The sequence below is a fragment of the Marmota marmota genome, unplaced genomic scaffold (assembly GCF_001458135.2).
Source record: "Marmota marmota marmota unplaced genomic scaffold, marMar, whole genome shotgun sequence".
In the NCBI taxonomy this organism is placed as follows: Eukaryota; Metazoa; Chordata; class Mammalia; order Rodentia; family Sciuridae; genus Marmota; species Marmota marmota.
Genome location: NW_025999982.1, coordinates 9,741,568 through 9,757,722, shown reverse-complemented (window position 1 = coordinate 9,757,722; position 16,155 = coordinate 9,741,568). Strand labels below are relative to the sequence as shown.

At 48.2% G+C, this 16,155-nt stretch overlaps 2 protein-coding genes across 3 annotated transcripts in view; both read left to right on the top strand.

Moving 5' to 3' along the window:
- The first annotated feature begins 151 nt into the window (after positions 1 to 151).
- Ccnd3 (cyclin D3) overlaps positions 152 to 16,155 on the top strand; it is an 88,006-nt gene continuing 72,002 nt past the window's right edge. Inside the window, exon 1 of one of the 2 annotated variants that reach the window (XM_015487725.2) lies at positions 152 to 361. The gene's annotated coding sequence lies outside the window, so the exon portion shown is untranslated. The remainder of the gene's footprint in view (positions 362 to 16,155) is intronic. The other variant, XM_048805311.1, reaches the window with a different exon arrangement.
- Positions 242 to 16,155, top strand: part of Med20 (mediator complex subunit 20) — a 113,497-nt gene continuing 97,583 nt past the window's right edge. The window contains exon 1 of the mRNA XM_048805307.1: positions 242 to 361. The gene's annotated coding sequence lies outside the window, so the exon portion shown is untranslated. The remainder of the gene's footprint in view (positions 362 to 16,155) is intronic.

Here is a 16,155-nt window from a genome sequence, read left to right as displayed (position 1 = left end):
CGGGGCTGGGGTGGGGGCGGCGCCGGATGAGCAGCCCCGCGGCGCCCAGGGGTGTGGGGGACCCAGCCTTGGCGGAGCTGAGCACCCAGCCCCTTTGTCTCCCCCGCCCCCTCTTCCCCACTTCCTGCCCAGCTTTAAACTCGGGATCTGCGGCGCTGCGAGAACTTTGTAAACACGCCGCTCCTGCGGGGGTGGACACTAGCTCTTTTGGGGCGCCCAGGGGAGGGCGTATACCCCTCCCCGCGATTGGGGTTGCGACAGCCCCCGCTCCCCAAAGACAGAAGCCTGGGCGGCGGGAGAGAGAGAGTCTGCAGCCAACAGTCGGTGCCCCGGTGCTCCGGGGGGCTCGCCTGCCAAAGAGGTAGGCTTGGGGGCTGGAGAAGCCAGGATAGATGGACATCTATCCCTTTCTCTGGGGTTTTGCTCAAAGACAAAGCTGGAGACCCCGAGTTGGGGTCAGTAGTGGGTGGATTAAGGGGGTCGCCTCGTGCTCATCACCTCCCTGCTGGCCACCAAAGCTCAGCTCACTTTCCCTTTTAATGCATTATTCTTCCGGGAGTTGAAGGGCAGGGAAGCCTCCATGAGCCTTGTAAATATGTGCATACCTGCATTGCCTCCCTCCTAGTTGACTTGAAAGTCCAGGGGCTTCACTTTATTCCTCAGTGATAGGGGTGGGGGGCAGACCAGTATGGGTAGGGAGTCTGTGGGTGTTGAGGCCAACCAGGGTCAAGGAGGGACCCCTCAGCATCCTCCCTTCTGTGGTGTTTGGTGGTTATGCAGGTGATGGTCTTAGCCTCCCCGGTCTCTCTTCACATGTGGACAAGAAGAATAAGAAATTTGCTGCTGTGCATGATTCATTTTCCTTGGTTGAGCACCAGCTATGTGCTTGGTATTGCATGGGATGCCGAAGGCAGGAGTGATGTTCATCTATAGGTACTAGTCATCCTCCAGAACCCAACATTTGAGTTGGATTCTGGAGGATGACTAGTTCACCAGACAGAATTTTGTGGAAAGTCTTTGGGGACACTCATTCCTCTGAGCTGGATGGACTGAATCCTGTCTTGTTAGGCACTTGGACACACTAGGAGCAATTGCTGCCCTCTTTCACCCACTGTCAGGTTTGAAGAAGACGTGGGACTGAACAGGATGCATTCAAGGAAAAGCAGGTTTCTGGGCTGGTTCCCAAGATCCCGGGAACTCTCAGTTGGGTGCAACTAGCAGGGTCCACCATCCTTGCACCTATTCCCTATCCTGAACTCCAGGATGGTTTCCTCTAAGGAGTTCTTGCCATTTGCCCACTACCTCAGTTCCCTTTGGGACCAGACATGAGTGGAAAGAAACTCTCCCATTGTGTCCCTGCTGATTCTGCTCTTCCATTCCTGGATCCTTTACAATTTGAATAGCACCACAATTTCTGAACTTATTATTAACACTATTTGCTGTGGCCAGACTCTCTGCCCAGTCTGGATGTTGGAGACATCATGGTAAACAAGTCAGAGCGCTTACCTCCTGGAATTTAAATTTAGAGCATCCCTGATAACCCTAGAAGGGTTGAATAACCAATCACCATGGTTCTAACTGCTTCTCCTTCCTGTTTCCCTTTGCTCATGGGCTTGGAATGTGAGCTAAGTTATGCAGAACTATCAGGTGCTCTTCTAAGTGGTTTAGATGCAGCATCTCATTTAAATCTCCTGTTAGCCCTGAGAAATAGTCACTATGATGGTCTCCATGTTATAGGTGTGGACACTGTGGCACAGGAGGTAAGTAATCTTCCTAAAGAGGGAACAAGAAATAAATAGAACTGGAATCTAAGCCAAATTTATGGCTGGGTACAGTGGAGCACTCCTGTGATCCCAATGACTCAGGAGGCTGAGGCAGGAGTATTGCAAGTTCAAAGTCAGCCTGAGCAACTTAGCAAGATCCTATCTCAAAATAAAATAAAAAGGGCTGGGGATGAAGCTCAGAGATAGCGCTCTTTCGTATCACATGCAAGGTCCTGGGTTCAATCACCAGTGACACAGATACAAAAAACCAACTAACTTGACCTGGGAGGCCCTGTTCTTAAAAAGTCTACCTCCTTGACTAATCACAAAGAATGTGCTCTTGAGCCAGGAGCTTAGGGACTTCCAAGGGAGTCTATGGTCCTACCTGGTCTGATGTTTTACATGGTATATAAGTGTGAGCAGCAGTCTGTTAGCTAAGCTTGGGTTCACCTTTCACGTACAGTTTGCAGAGAACCCCAGCAGACTTGGAGTAGGGTTGTGGGGACTGCATGTTGCTGCTATCCTTTCTCAGTGGCTGTGGGAGGGGAGTGTGAGGTGATGTATTTTCTTTTGTGTAAGACTCACCAAAAGGAAGAGGGCATGCAGTTAACCAAGAGGAACATGAAAGAACTTCTCAACATGTGTTGGAATCTGGGGAATGTGGAAAATCAAGACACTTGTTTTGTTGGGCATCTTTAAGACTAGCAGAGATATCTGGGCGTTGTGGTGCTTGCCTATAATCCCAGCCATTCAGGAGGCTAAGGCAGGAGGATCACAAGTTCCAGGCCAGTCTCAACAATTTAGCAAGGCCCTGTCTCAAAATAAAAAGGACTGGTGATTTAGCTCAGTGGTAAAGTGCCCTTGGGTTCAACCTGAGTACAAAAAAAAAAAAAAAAAAGGAATAGCAGAGACCCTCACATTCTAGACTCGAAGAGGAACATTCTAGCGATTCTCGCGAGGTAGTGGAGTAAGGAGATGGTCTAAGAGTGGAAGCTATCTTCAGGTGCTCACCACCTCTCTTCCCCTTGGTTGCTGTATCCAAAGCTATGTCTCTGTTCTAGTTCCTTCAGAGAGGCTACTACAGTGTTCATGAGGTGAGCCTGGGCAGAGTGTCCATGCATTCCACCATTTTCCCACCTCCTTGCTGAAACTATGCACAGGTCTAAGGAGCTTCCAATGCAGGTCCTTCCTCCTGCAATGTCTTGGAAAGAGGGGTGTGTGTTGAGGGACATGGGGTTGAGCATAGAAGGAGGGAACAGGGCACCAGATAACCGGTAAGCAGCACAACAGTTCATAACTCTACAGGCTGCTAGGCTGCTCCTCCGCCCACCCCCCTCTTCCTCCTGCTTCTGGAGTGGGGTGCCCCAGGCCCCCTGCCCAGGCCCTAGCTTGTCTGTGAAGAACAGGTTGTACTCTTGAGAAACCACAAGAGGAAGTTTAGAGAGGCCTGGGGGTGGGGAAAGTTCTGGGGCTCCTGCCAAGTTTCCCTTTCCTTGCTGAGCAGAAGGTGTGTTTATTTTACCCACAGGATATTTAAATTTTAAATCCTCTGCCTTTTAAAAAGCTGTCAATGCCTGTCCCATTACTGCAGGAGGGCAGGGGGATTGGAAACCCATGTCCCCTGGTCAAGGCTGATTCCATAAAGTCTCCTTTTCTCCTTCTGCCCCTTCACCTTCTTTTCCCCAAAGCACTGTACAACCTTTAAATATAGAGGAATGTGGCTATAATGGCCACTTAGGAGCTGAATGATGTTCCCAGGAGGTGTCCTAATGTTTACTGCTTTATCTCACTTGGTAGTCATCATAATTCCAGGTGATAAGTACTTCTGTCCTCAATTTACATACCCAATTTACTGCAAACTCAGGCTAAGAGACTTGCCCAAGGTCACTCAGCTAAGTGGCAGAATTCAGATTTTGAGCATGGATGTATCTGATTTCTGTTGGTGAATTAACTCCCAGGAGGTTGAGATCTAAAGGTGTTTTGTTAGTATGGGGAGAGAAAGGGTTAGAGTAGGATGAGAAGGGTTTTCTTTTTTCAGTATTTATTTATTTATTAAGTGTAGATAGATGGACACAACACAATGCCTCCTTTATTTTTATGTGGTACTGAGGATTGAATCCGGGTCCCGCCCGCGCGAGGTGAGCTCTCTACCACCACAATCTACTGAGCTACAATCCCAGCCCCTGAGCCACCATCCCAGCCCCTGGAAGGGTTTTTTCGAAAGTGAATACACTGAAAAAAAGAGCAAGGTCTGAGAGTACAGTTACAAGCCCTGTAGCCAGAGGGCGCCATGCAGGGCAGGCCCATTGAAAGAGTCATAACTAGTAATTCTAAGTGCTTCATAACAGGAGGAATCCCCCAACAGCCTTGTGAGACACAGTGCCCATTTTACAGGTGAGCAAACCTAGGCAGGTGAAAAGAAGAGGCAGTGGGTGAAAGGTTGAGGTTAAACTCTGGAATGATGAAGCCAATGGGAAGAAGTTATTTGAAAGGTTGCCCTGGGATCCCTGAGGAAGAGGCGGGGCAGGAACTAATAGAAGCAGATTTCTTAAAAGCATAAGAACTTTCTTAACACATAATTGCTTAATCTCCATTTGAAGAAGTGAGTCCTGTTTAGGGTAGTCTAGAGCACATGCTCTGAGAGAGGTTTCCGCCTGCAAGAAGACCTCGGAGCCCCTCAACACCTCCACTGTGACCTTCCCACTACTTCAGTCACTCCTTGGTTCCTACATTTCCTGGCCCATGGTAGGCTGTGTCTGTCCACCAGGTGGAGCTGTTGCCCAGGGTGTTGCTGCAGGGGCTAGGGGCACTGGATTGGGTGAAGAACACCACCTGGTCCTTCAAGCGCCAACTGGTTTCCTGGGACCTCTGACTCCACCCCACCTCCAGCTGCTTACATGTAAACAGGGCCCAGAGAGCCACTTTGACCTACAGGTTTGTCATAAAACGTGCTTTTAGGGTTCAGGCCAGAATATGTGGCTTCTGCTGTTGGAACAGACTCCCCTTTCCCAGATCAGGGATCCCTCCCACACCTTCTCTTTCCACTTTCTGACCATCCTTTATCCTTGAGATAGAAGGACCTGTGTGTGGGAACCGAGGGCAAGGTCAGTAGTTCTTATGGGCACAACAGGATACCTAATGTGGAATGGCCTTTCATAGTCTTCAGAGGATGTGACAACTGTGTTATCTCCAGTAGGGGCCTCAGAAGCCCCACCCCTCTGAAACTATTTGCGTTTTGCAGCCTGACCAGTTCTCCCACCCTGGTCAAAATTCCCCCAGCAGCCACTCTTGAGGTAAGAGAGAAAAGGCTGGGGGGATATGTCTAGAAGGGTGAGGGAGGAGGGAGTTGGGTTCCTCTTTTGTTGACCGAGATCTGATTACTGCCCCTCAGACCCCTAGGAAGGCAGAGTGATTGTGCTGCAGGTACAGAGCAGACAGAGCCCAGAAAGAGCAAGGTCTGAGGGTACATTACAAGCCCTGTAGCCAGAGGGCGCCATGCAGGACAGGCCCATAGAAAGAGGTCATAATTAGTAGTTCTAAGTGCTTCATAACAGGAGGAATCCCCCAACAGCCTTGTGAGACACAGTGCCCATTTTACAGGCCAGCAAACATAGACACTGGGAGTTACATCCACTTGGCTATAAAGTCTGTGCACATAATCAGTAATTTGTACTCTGATGGAGTGGTAGGGAGACCCTGTGCTCTGTAGACAAATCACTGGTCTGCTCTCTGGCTGTGCAAAGCAATTTCTTCATCTGTAGTTCCTCCCTCACCTGGTCATTGTGAGGATTCATAATAGTTAATTGAATATATGATAAATATCTCCTTGTGTCCTCACAGTAGCCCCAGTGAAGAAGGCTTTTTTTTCCCCCTGGGGATCAACCCAGAGCCTTGCGCCTGTTAGCATATTAGGTAAGTGCTCTACCACAGAGTCTGTTCCCAGCAAGGCAGGCGTTATTGTTATGCCTTTACATAGGGGGAAACTGAAGCTTGGGTGGTGACACAGAGACTAGGGTCCAAGGCTTCGGAGCGTAACCTGCACTAGGCTTAGGAGATAATACAGATCCTGCTGAGTGCCTGGCAGGCCAGAAGTCCTCATGGGTGACAGTGCTGTCGTGATTATCATAATCATTTCCCAAATGGTGCTCTTTGGGTGGGCCTAGGGGCCACTCAAAACCAAGGAGCCCTGGTTTCTTTCCTTACCATCTCACCTAGGGCTTCGTTTTACCCTCTTTCTCCTAAAATAAAAAAATTGGCCGCTAGTTCTGGCCTATAGTCAGACAGTTGGACAGAATTCTTGAAGTTGGGACAGTCCCAGAAACTCCCAGTCCTGGCCCCAGCGCTCTCTGCTCCAAGGCGCCCTCCCACGTGTTCTTGGTTCTCTTCCCTCCCTGAGGCTCCTCCCTGCCCCCTCCCCTGGGCTCCCTGAGTTCTGGGAAAGGAAGTCAGGGCAGGGGCCTCAGACAGATGCGGACCTTGAGCTCCAGCTGGAGGAGAAGAGGACTGGCCAGGAGATGAGAGGATGGGGTACAGGGGCCCCTCTGCCTGTCCCCAGGAAGGTGTCCATCTGTTCTTCATGGAATCTTTCTTTAGCCCTGGTTTGTGACACTCACTGTGTGGGGCATAGCGGAATCCACTGTGAATTACACCCAGAGGAGGGCTTTTTCTCTGGCAAGCGGATAGCTCAAAGCTGACTTTGGGGGATAAAGGGGGAAGTTGTTTCCTCCCAGCAGCAGGCCCCTGAGATTCAAGGCCACTTTGTCCTTTCTCCCAGCTCCATCCCCTCTTTGCTAAGCAGTGTCTACTACAAAACCCACAAACTTGGAGCCTCTTCAAATGTGGAATCCATTTTCATCGTATTGGGAAGAATTTCAGGGTTAGACACTTTGGATGTACAGGGGAAGAGTGTAGGCCAGGGAGTGTACCCCTAGTGGGTGGGTGCACACAGATGCATGCCATGCGTACATTACCTACGGAAAGTCATCAGGTCAGAGTTCTTCCAGCCACCAGGCTCTTAACACTGGCCAGTTGTATGACCTTGGGCTTACTGAACCTTTGTGCCTCAGTATCTTCATTTGTAAAATAAGGAAACCTCATAGGATTCTTATGAGGGGTTAAATGAGAAATGAGTTAGTAAATATAAGGACTGCCAGGCACGGTGGCTCATGCCTGTAATCCTAGTGGCTCTCGAGGCTGAGGCAGGAGGATTGTGAGTTCAAAGACAGCCTCAGCAATAGTGAGGCACTAGAACATTTTTCCAGGGCTTCTCTTTCTTCCTCTCTTGCATTCAGCTGAGTGCTGGTCCCAGGGGCAGCCTCCATCTTTTCTTTGAATGGACTTGATTTTTCCCTCTAAGACTGAAAGGAAGTCAGGGCAGGGGCCTCAGACAGATGCCAGACCTTGATCTGGGAGGAGGCAGTCTGTTTTCGCCTGGGCCCAGGGTTCTAATTAAAAATTTTGTGTAGTGACTAGACATGAGCTCAGTGTGTCTGGGTGATCCTGAGAAAGTCTTTCTTTCTCCCTGCTTCTTCTTGCCTTTATTCTGATGTGGGTGCTGGGGGTCATATTTTGGTGTTTTTTTTTTTTTGTGGGAATCTATTCTCACATGTGTTTGGGAAGAAACAGGAGTTTTCTTTGAATCCCTGTTTCTTCCCAAACACATGGCAGCAGAATTGATGACTATAACAGATCTTTGCACAGGTGTTGTGAATGCGTCTCTGCCGTTTTAAATAAATTTATAATACTTATATTTTTTGGCCTTTTCGGGGGGAGGGGGTATCAGGGATTGAACTCAGAGGCCCTTGACCACTGAGCCACATCCCCAGCCCTATTTTGTATTTTATTTAGAGACAGGGAATTACTGAGTTGCTTAGCGCCTCGCTATTGCTGAGGCTGTCTTTGAACTCACAATCCTCCTGCCTCAGCCTCGAGAGCCACTAAGATTACAGGCATGAGCCACCGTGCCTGGCAGTCCTTATATTTACTAACTCATTTCTCATTTAACCCCTCATAAGAATCCTATGAGGTTTCCTTATTTTACAAATGAAGAAACTGAGGCACAAAGGTTCAGTAAGCCCAAGGTCATACAACTGGCCAGTGTTAAGAGCCTGGTGGCTGGAAGAACTCTGACCTGACACAGACTTTCCATAGGTAACGTGTATGTATGGCATGCATCTGTGTGCACCCACCCACTAGGGGGAGTGTGAGATGACACCAGGTTTCCTGTTGAGATACTATCCTATACACAGTTTGACTAGTGGAGCAGACTGGCAGGCCCCTTGACTTTCCTCCACAAGTGACATGCACATATGCCCGGAGGTGTGCTGCCACTGATGTGAGTCCCTCCCCTTCCCCCCCGCCCCAGCAATCCCAGAGCATCCTGGATCCCCCAATGCTCCTGGCCAGGGCTTCAGAACTATTTGCTAAGTCAAGCAAGATGGAAGGGAAGGAGCAAGTGGGACCAGCAGGTGGGTCAGGTGTCGCAGGGGACCCAGGAAGCAGGAGTGGGTGGTGGTGAATGTGAGCTTGCTAGGTGGGGCTGGGGCCCTGACCTATCTGGGGAGCCCTGGATGAATCAGCCTGACCACAGCCGCCCAACGGCAGTGAAGGTATAAATAAGATTTTCCTTCCCCTCAGTGCTCATTTTCCTTTCCTTACTCTTCCCTAAAACTTGGCTTTGGCAGGGGTGTGGCACCAGGGTACTAACCAGGGGCACAACTCTGGAACTGGTGGTTAATTTGAATCCTGGGGCCTAACAGCTTACCTTGTCCTTTCGGGAAGGACAGAGGTTTCAGCTATACCACCCAGAAATGGGCAGCAGCCCTGCCCAGACTGGATGCCACATATCCTGCCCAAGGAGAGGACTGTATGAGTGTAGGACTCTTGAGCTCCGCCATCTGGTATAGTCATCCAACAACATGTATAAGTTCCAGGGGCCCTGGAGTTATTCATTTGTCCATTCTTCTTGTATAGTGGAATTACATTTTATGCAGTATTGGGTTCAAAGTCAGTATTAAAGTCTCCTCCAACTGCTCACAAAACTGTATGTGGTTTGGGCTTTCTCTCCCATCTCTAGGAATCTTCAGCATGGCCAGTTTTCATTGGGACAGATGACCAAGTCTTTGGTTGAACATTATGTTGAGCTTGGGATAAGGAAACCCATCATATGAAGAGTGTTCAGGTTTCTGTGGTTTTCTGGCATTTCCTACAATTAAATTTATGTCCATTAAGTGTGCAAATTTAGGAATTCAGTACGAATGCTTCCATGGACTGCCTGGGCCACCAGAATATGCTATGGATATCTCACGAAGGGAGCAGTTACTTTTGGGTGGGTTAGCCAGGAATTTCTTCTTAAAGGTACCATTTGAGGAAATAAAAAAGGGGAGGATTTTTTCATTGTCTTTTGTTTTTGCAGTGCTGGGAATTGAATCCAGGACCCAAGGCATGCTATGCAAGCATTCTACCACTGATCTAAATCCTCAGCCTCCCCAAAAGGGAGGATTGGATGAGAAATTGTTCAGGGGAAGTTTTAATTAAAAGCAGTTTTAATTTGTATCTTTTTACTTTTGTGAATGTTCTTTTTCATTGAAAGCCATATTACAGAAATAATCCTTTTTCTGTTCTTATTTCTTTGACAGTTATTTGGCTTATTTCTTATTCTTTTTCTATGATTTTACTTATTATTTCTAAAATAATTGGTGGCTAGCTCTACAGTCATCATTGTTTGTGTAACAACAATGATTTGATTTTTTTTTTATGCCAGAGATTTAGCCCAGGAACACTTAACCACTGAGCCATATCTCCAGCCATTTAAAAAATATTTTTTTAGTTATAGATGGACATAATACCTTTATTTTATTTATATGTGGTCCTGAGAATTGAACCCAGTACCTACATGTGCCAGGCAAGCGCTCTACCACTGAGCTACAACTCTAGCCCTCCAGCCATTTTTATTATTTTTACTTTTGAGACAGGATCTCAGTTACTGAGGCTGGTCTTGAACTTGGGATCCCCCTGCCTCAGCTTCCTGAGTCGCTGGGATTATAGGCATGTGCCACCATGCCTGGCTTACAACCTTAATTCTTTATATGACCACTTCTTACTCTTTTTAATAGTTTGACAAAGTCCAGAAATGCAGTGGGGCAGAAAGGAAGGCAAAGTAATAGAGAGAATCAGGCATTTGAGGACAGAGGGTATCTGCTTCAACTGACATGTGAGGTCTAATGCAGCAGTTCTCAAACTTTCTGGTCTCCGGAACACTTAACATCTTTTAAAAAATTTTTGAGGAAGCCAAGTATGATGGCGCATGCCTGTAATCCCAGCAGCTTGAGAGGCTGAGGCAGGAGGATTGCCAAGTTCAAAGCCAGCCTCAGCAATGGCCAGGCACTAAGCAACTCAGTGAGACCCTGTCTCTAATAAAATACAAAATAGGGCTGGGGGTGTGGCTCAGTGATCGAGTGCCCCTGAGTTCAATCCCTTGTACCCCCCTCAATTTTTTTTTTGAGGATCTCAAAGAATTTTGATTTTGCAGGCTTTTGAGTTTCTAATAAAAAAATTGAGACATTTAAAAAATATTTTTAATTCCTTTAAAAATAAGAAATTTGGTGTATGTTAACATAAATATCATATTTTTAATAAAACGATAACTTTATTTTCCAAAACAAAAAAAATTAATGAGAAGTGTGGCCTTGATTTACATTTTTGCAAATCTCTTTAAATGCCTGATTTAATGGAAGACAGCTGGAGTATCATAGTGGCTTTCACTTCAGTCTCATGTACTGTATGGTTCTGGTTGATGCATATAAAGAACATCTGGCCTCAGACAGATATGTCATTGGAAAAGGGGGAACCTTGTTGGTCTGGCCTAGTGGGATATGAAAGTGGAATGAACATTTGGAGCAGTGGTAAAGAAGCTTGAGTGGGGGGTTTGAACTTTATTTTGTTGGTAAAAAGAAGCCATTGAAGGTTTTTGAGCACAGAAGTGGCATTATCAGAGCTATTTCAAGACAATTCCCAGGGCAGTAGTAGAATAATAGAACTGAGAGAGACTACACAGAATTATGAAAAGGGTTGAAACTAAGGTGACGCCTGTAGAAATGGAAACAAGGGGGCGATTTGGCAAAATATTTTGAAGGTAGAAGCAGCAGAACTTAGTAATCCTGAGGAAGGTATGAAGAGTCATCGGCCCTTCCCTGGGAGGCACCGTGCATGCTTCTGTGATGAAGTCTGAGGCACGCGTGGTACTCTGCTGTTTGCATTCCTTCGCCCCTGCTAGGCCGAGTGCCCCGAGGTGCTCCGTAAGTGCACAGTGGAGAAGAATCAAGGACCACCAACCACTGAGTCTCTCAGCATGGCAGAATGTTGGTACCATTAGTGGAAATTCTAAAATCAGGAGGAAAAGATGTGTCTTAATCACTGAGTATGATTAACTAAACCACAGGGCAAGGGGAAATCAAGGGTGGACCTTGAAATATACTATTCTCCTGGCAAAAAAAAAGTATATTTTTTGCTGGGCATAGTAGCGCACTCCTGTAATCCAGGAGGCTCGGGGAGCTGAGGCAGGAGGATTGTGAGTTCAAAGTCAGCCTCAGCAATGGCGAGATGCTAAGCAACTCAATGAGACCCTGACCCTAAAAAAAATACAAAAGAGGGCTGGGAATGTGGCTCAGTGGTTGAGTGCCCCTGACTTCAATCCCTAGTACCAAAAAAAAAAAAAAAAAAAGTTTGGGTGAGAATATAAATATATTAGGGGACCTGGCTTTATTCTTTAGTCTCAAGTAACTCAAGTCCACTTAAGGTGATGCTTCTCAAAAAGAAATGTTTTGATTTTAATCCATTTTATCTTCACACATGCAGACATATGCCCGTATGCATATATAAACTGAACAAGGGTCACTAAGCAATACTTAACGTTGCTACAGAGGATGTACTTTTGGTATGTTTTTAAAAAATTCTGTCCTGTTATTTCATTTTTAAAACATGCTGGTCAAGATTAGCTTGGTGATTTCATAAGCCAGGAACCCATCCTGACTTGCAATTTGAAAAACACCAAGTTGGGGAGGAATCTGTATTCTCAGGGTTCTGCTAGCAACAGAAATGGACTGCCCAGCATCAAGCAAAGGGAGTTCATTGGGAGAAGATAGGGAACTCAGGGAGCCTTCAGGAAGGCTGGAGAACCAGGCTTGGAAATGGGCAGAAACAGAAAGTGCTCCAGGCTGGGAAGAGGGAACTAGAGGGAGATGAGAGCAACTGACTAGTCACCTCTGCCCGGCTGGGCCTGGAAGGGATGGATGGGCATCTGTGGCACTGTTCAGGAACTGACTCCTGAGTTTATAGGAGGGGAGAGGGAACTTGGAAGCACTGTTGGGGAGGGGAACAAGCAGTGTGACATAGGCACATAAAAAAAGTCTAACCATGAGCGGTGTTGAGTTACAAACTGTTGAGTCTGAATGGGCATGTTTGTGTCTTCTGGGTAAATTATTTTCTGGTTTTTTTTTTTTTGCTACTAGAAATTGAACTCAGGACCACTTAATCACTGAGTCAGATCCCCACTCCATTTTATTTTTTATTTAGAGACAGGGTCTTGCTAAGTTGCTTAGGGCCTTGCTAAATTGCTGAGGCTGGCTTTGAACTTGCTATCCTCCTGTCTCAGCCTCCTAAACTGCTGGGATTATAAGCATGCACCACCGCACCTGGCTTCTCTAGGTAAATTCTACCTTCAGAAAGCAGAGCAGCCATGGATATTAAAATCCAGTGCCTCCAAAACATTCTGACCCTTGCCTTGGTAATTCCACTAAGGGATTCTACATGCGGAAAACAGTGCATCCACTGGAACAATGTAGTGTCTCACAACAGACAAACAAATTGCAGTGTATCTATTGAATGGACTATTTGCCGTTAAAAATGTTGGTTGCAGATCTGGTTTGATGGCATGCACCTTTAGAAGTCCTACTCAGGGGCCAAGGCAGAAGATCGTTTGAGCCCAGGCATTTGAGAACAGCCAGAGCAACACAATGGTACCCTGTCTCAAAAATAAAAGTCTGTTGCACAAATATGTGGGAACATGAAAATTACTCCTGTGGTGATGTTATGGGGAAAATCGGGATGCAAATTTGTACATAGAGTATATTTACAACTATATATTTTATATAACACATAAGACTGGAAGGAAATATATCAAAATGTTGACAGTGGTTTTGGGGGGGTGGTAGATCTAAGGCAGATATTTTCCCCTGCTTTTCTCCCCTTTTATGACATGTTCCAGTTCTGCAGTAACATGAAGAACAGAAAACACATCCCGAGTCGTGTCTTTATGAGTCTATAGAAAATGAGTCTCATTACTTTGGTGGCATCTTATTGGAGGCAGCAGATGCCCAATACAAAGTTGGAAGTGAGAGGTCCAGTAAGGCCCTCAGCCAGAGCCTGGTGTGGACTGAAAGGTCACAGCTGCCTTTCAGGTGGAGTCAGGAGAGGAGCAGAGGACTTGCAAGCCCCTGTGACCCATGGACGAGCACAGAGTACGTGCGAAGTGGGGCCGGCCTTTCTCCTTGACGTCTTTGGTCTCCTTGTCCCTTTTAGCCCTGAGTGGGAGACGAGGGCCGGGCCGTGCAAGCAGGAAGCAGGGCTGTATCCTACAGTGTCTGCCTGCCTAGCACAGCAACAGAGAAGGAGGTGGAGCCTGGATTGAGCCCCAAGATAAGAAACATGTGGCAGCTGACGGGGGAGATCAAAATAAACAGCTGTGCCCCCAGGAGAATGAGCTCCACATTCCAATGTTCTCTGATCCCACCCCAATTCCCACTTCTCACAAGTCCACCCCACCCCCGGACATGCTCGCTCAGCATCCCCATCAGCCAGAGGGGCCTCCCCTCCGGCCTTGGCGCCGTTCCCTTAGAGCAGCCTTCGCCCCCACCCCCACCCCCCTTAACAGAGACTCTGGGGCCTCTGTTCTCCAGCTGTCTGAGCGTGAGTAGTCAGGACAGGTGGCCGGAGGTGGATGGAGAGGGGCCTCTTCCAGGGCCAGCCTCCACCTACCAGGACAGGCCACCCTCAGACTCTTCCATGAGCCACTTAAGAAGTCCTGGGAACAGAGGACAGCCAGGCTGTCATGGCGAGTCTGGGGAAGTCAAGGCAGGACCTGGGGCATGGGTAGAGGTTGGGTCTGAAAACAGCTGGTCAGTTCACTGTGGGTGGGCCCTGACCTCCAGGAATTCACTCTAGGAGAGGAGACAGCAGGCCCAAGATATGCCGCCTGAGGTGGCTTATGGGAGCTCATTGCTCAGCATAGTGTCTAAGAGTACCCTAATTCCAGGGACCCCTGCAAAGCTCCCCATCTCCTGAGGACTCATGGCAATGCCCCTGACTACTTTCTACATGTACTAACCTGTGGTTTAAAGTCTTAGAAGGAGTAGAATTCTCCATGTCCTAGGGCTGGGCTGGTCCCTGAAGCTACCACAAGTAGTGATCAAACCCCTTCTTCTGAGCTACCTTTTCCCCAGTTCCCATCTAAGCAGCAAGCCTCAGCTGGACCCGTGCACTAAGGGGCTTGGGGTAGGACTGGGTCCACCATGGAGTGACTCCACATCCTGAGGACGTAGGGACTCCATGGACATGACTTCTTTTTTTCCTGAGCTTGCACGTGGCCTGTGGCCTGGGTATACAGGAAGTCAAATCCAGGGAGCAAGAGGACGGGTATTTGCCTGAAGTGTATCAGGCACCTTTGCTCTTGGTGGTAGGATTGTTGAAAGAAGGAGGCACCCCCCATTGCCAAGGGTGTGGGTGGTGCCACTAATTCTTGGTGTCTATCTGCTAGCATCCAAGCTTGGTCCCACATCACTGTACTTAAATGAGGCCCCCAAGGCCCTCTAATATCCCACATCTCCAACAGTCTGCAGGACATGCCCTCACTCTGTCGTCACCCCGAGATCAGCACACCTGATAACTGTGTTATGATGGCCAGGAACAGCGACCTAACTTGCTGAACTTCTTGTTCAAAAATTACTAAGAAGATGGTAATGACAGAGCATTAAACCAAGTGTGGGACCCCTCTGTGCCTGGGACCTTGTGAGATGGCCCAGGTCTGCAGCTGTGAAGACAGCCCTGATGATAACACATTTATTGAACACTTGCTGTAGGCCATGCGCTGCTAGGTGCTTAGCACGCACCGTCCCATTCCCTCTTCCTGGCAGCCCTATTATTCCTCTTGTGTAGACGAGGAAACGGAAGCTTCAGACAGTCATCTAAGTTGATTAGGTCACCAGCTCTTCCGTGCTAGAGCTGGGGACAGAAGCCAGCCTGACTCCAGAGCCCGGGCTCCCACACACCACCCAGGCAGCTCCAGCCTCCAGGAGCAGTGATGTTGCTGGGGAGGGCAGCTGCTCCCCAGCCCCTTCTGCTCTCTCAGGGCCAGGAAGGAAGATGAGGCAAGAGATAGCAGCTGACAGTGTGGCAGCAGTGGTCATGGTGGTGAGGGCGGCTGACAAGGGCAGAAGTGCCAGGGTGGTGACAAAAGTGAGATGGGCACAGGGATTGTGTGAGCTGCGGGCAGCTGATAGACACCACAGCTGTGTCCTCCACCCTTGTACTCAGTGTGGGCACCGCTGAGCCCTCCCGTCCCCTCCTTTTCCCTCCCCTGATGTCACCTCAGCTCTGCCTCTCTCTTCCTTTCTGTGGCCACAGTTTCCTCTCCCCAGTTTTCTCCCCTGCCCTCTTCCCAGGCATCCTGCAAGATGCTCATTCAGGTCTCTTTTCCAGCTGTGTCCTCAACCTTCCCATACTTATCTCCATAGTATGAACCGCTGGGGTTTAATGACCACCTACTATGTGCCTGGCAGGAGAGTCATCTTGAATTCTCTCCACCAACCTGTAAACAGTTACTAATACCTCTGTTTTATAAAGGAGGGAACTGAGGCTTAGAGAGGCCAAGAGATTTGCCCAAGGTCACATGGCTAGTGAGAGGAATCTTGGGCTCAGAACTGAAACCCACCTGTTCTTTGCCTCCTCACCTCGTCCTCTATAGGACTGGGTTGGCCTGACAAATGCAATAGTTCCTTGAGCATGAAGGGAGCCTTTTCTCAAAAAGGACATAAATGGTTTGAGAAATAGTCAATTTGAGGAAAGAATGAATTGCCTATTCTAAGGGAGGGAGAGATTCACCTTTGGCTTCAATTTGATATTAGCTGGAGTGGTGTCTCTCCATCTGGAAAGTACTCTCTGACTCTTGGGAAGCAGACCTGCTGGTGTGGGAAGGTAGGGAACTGAAGGACTGGGGACATGGGTGAAGAGGAAGGCCCCTCTACACACCAATTTACCGTCAACATCTTGGCACCAAAGAACGGACAGAGGGCTGTGGGTGCTGCTCAGTAGTAGAGGCGGCTCTGGGTCTAACCCCCTG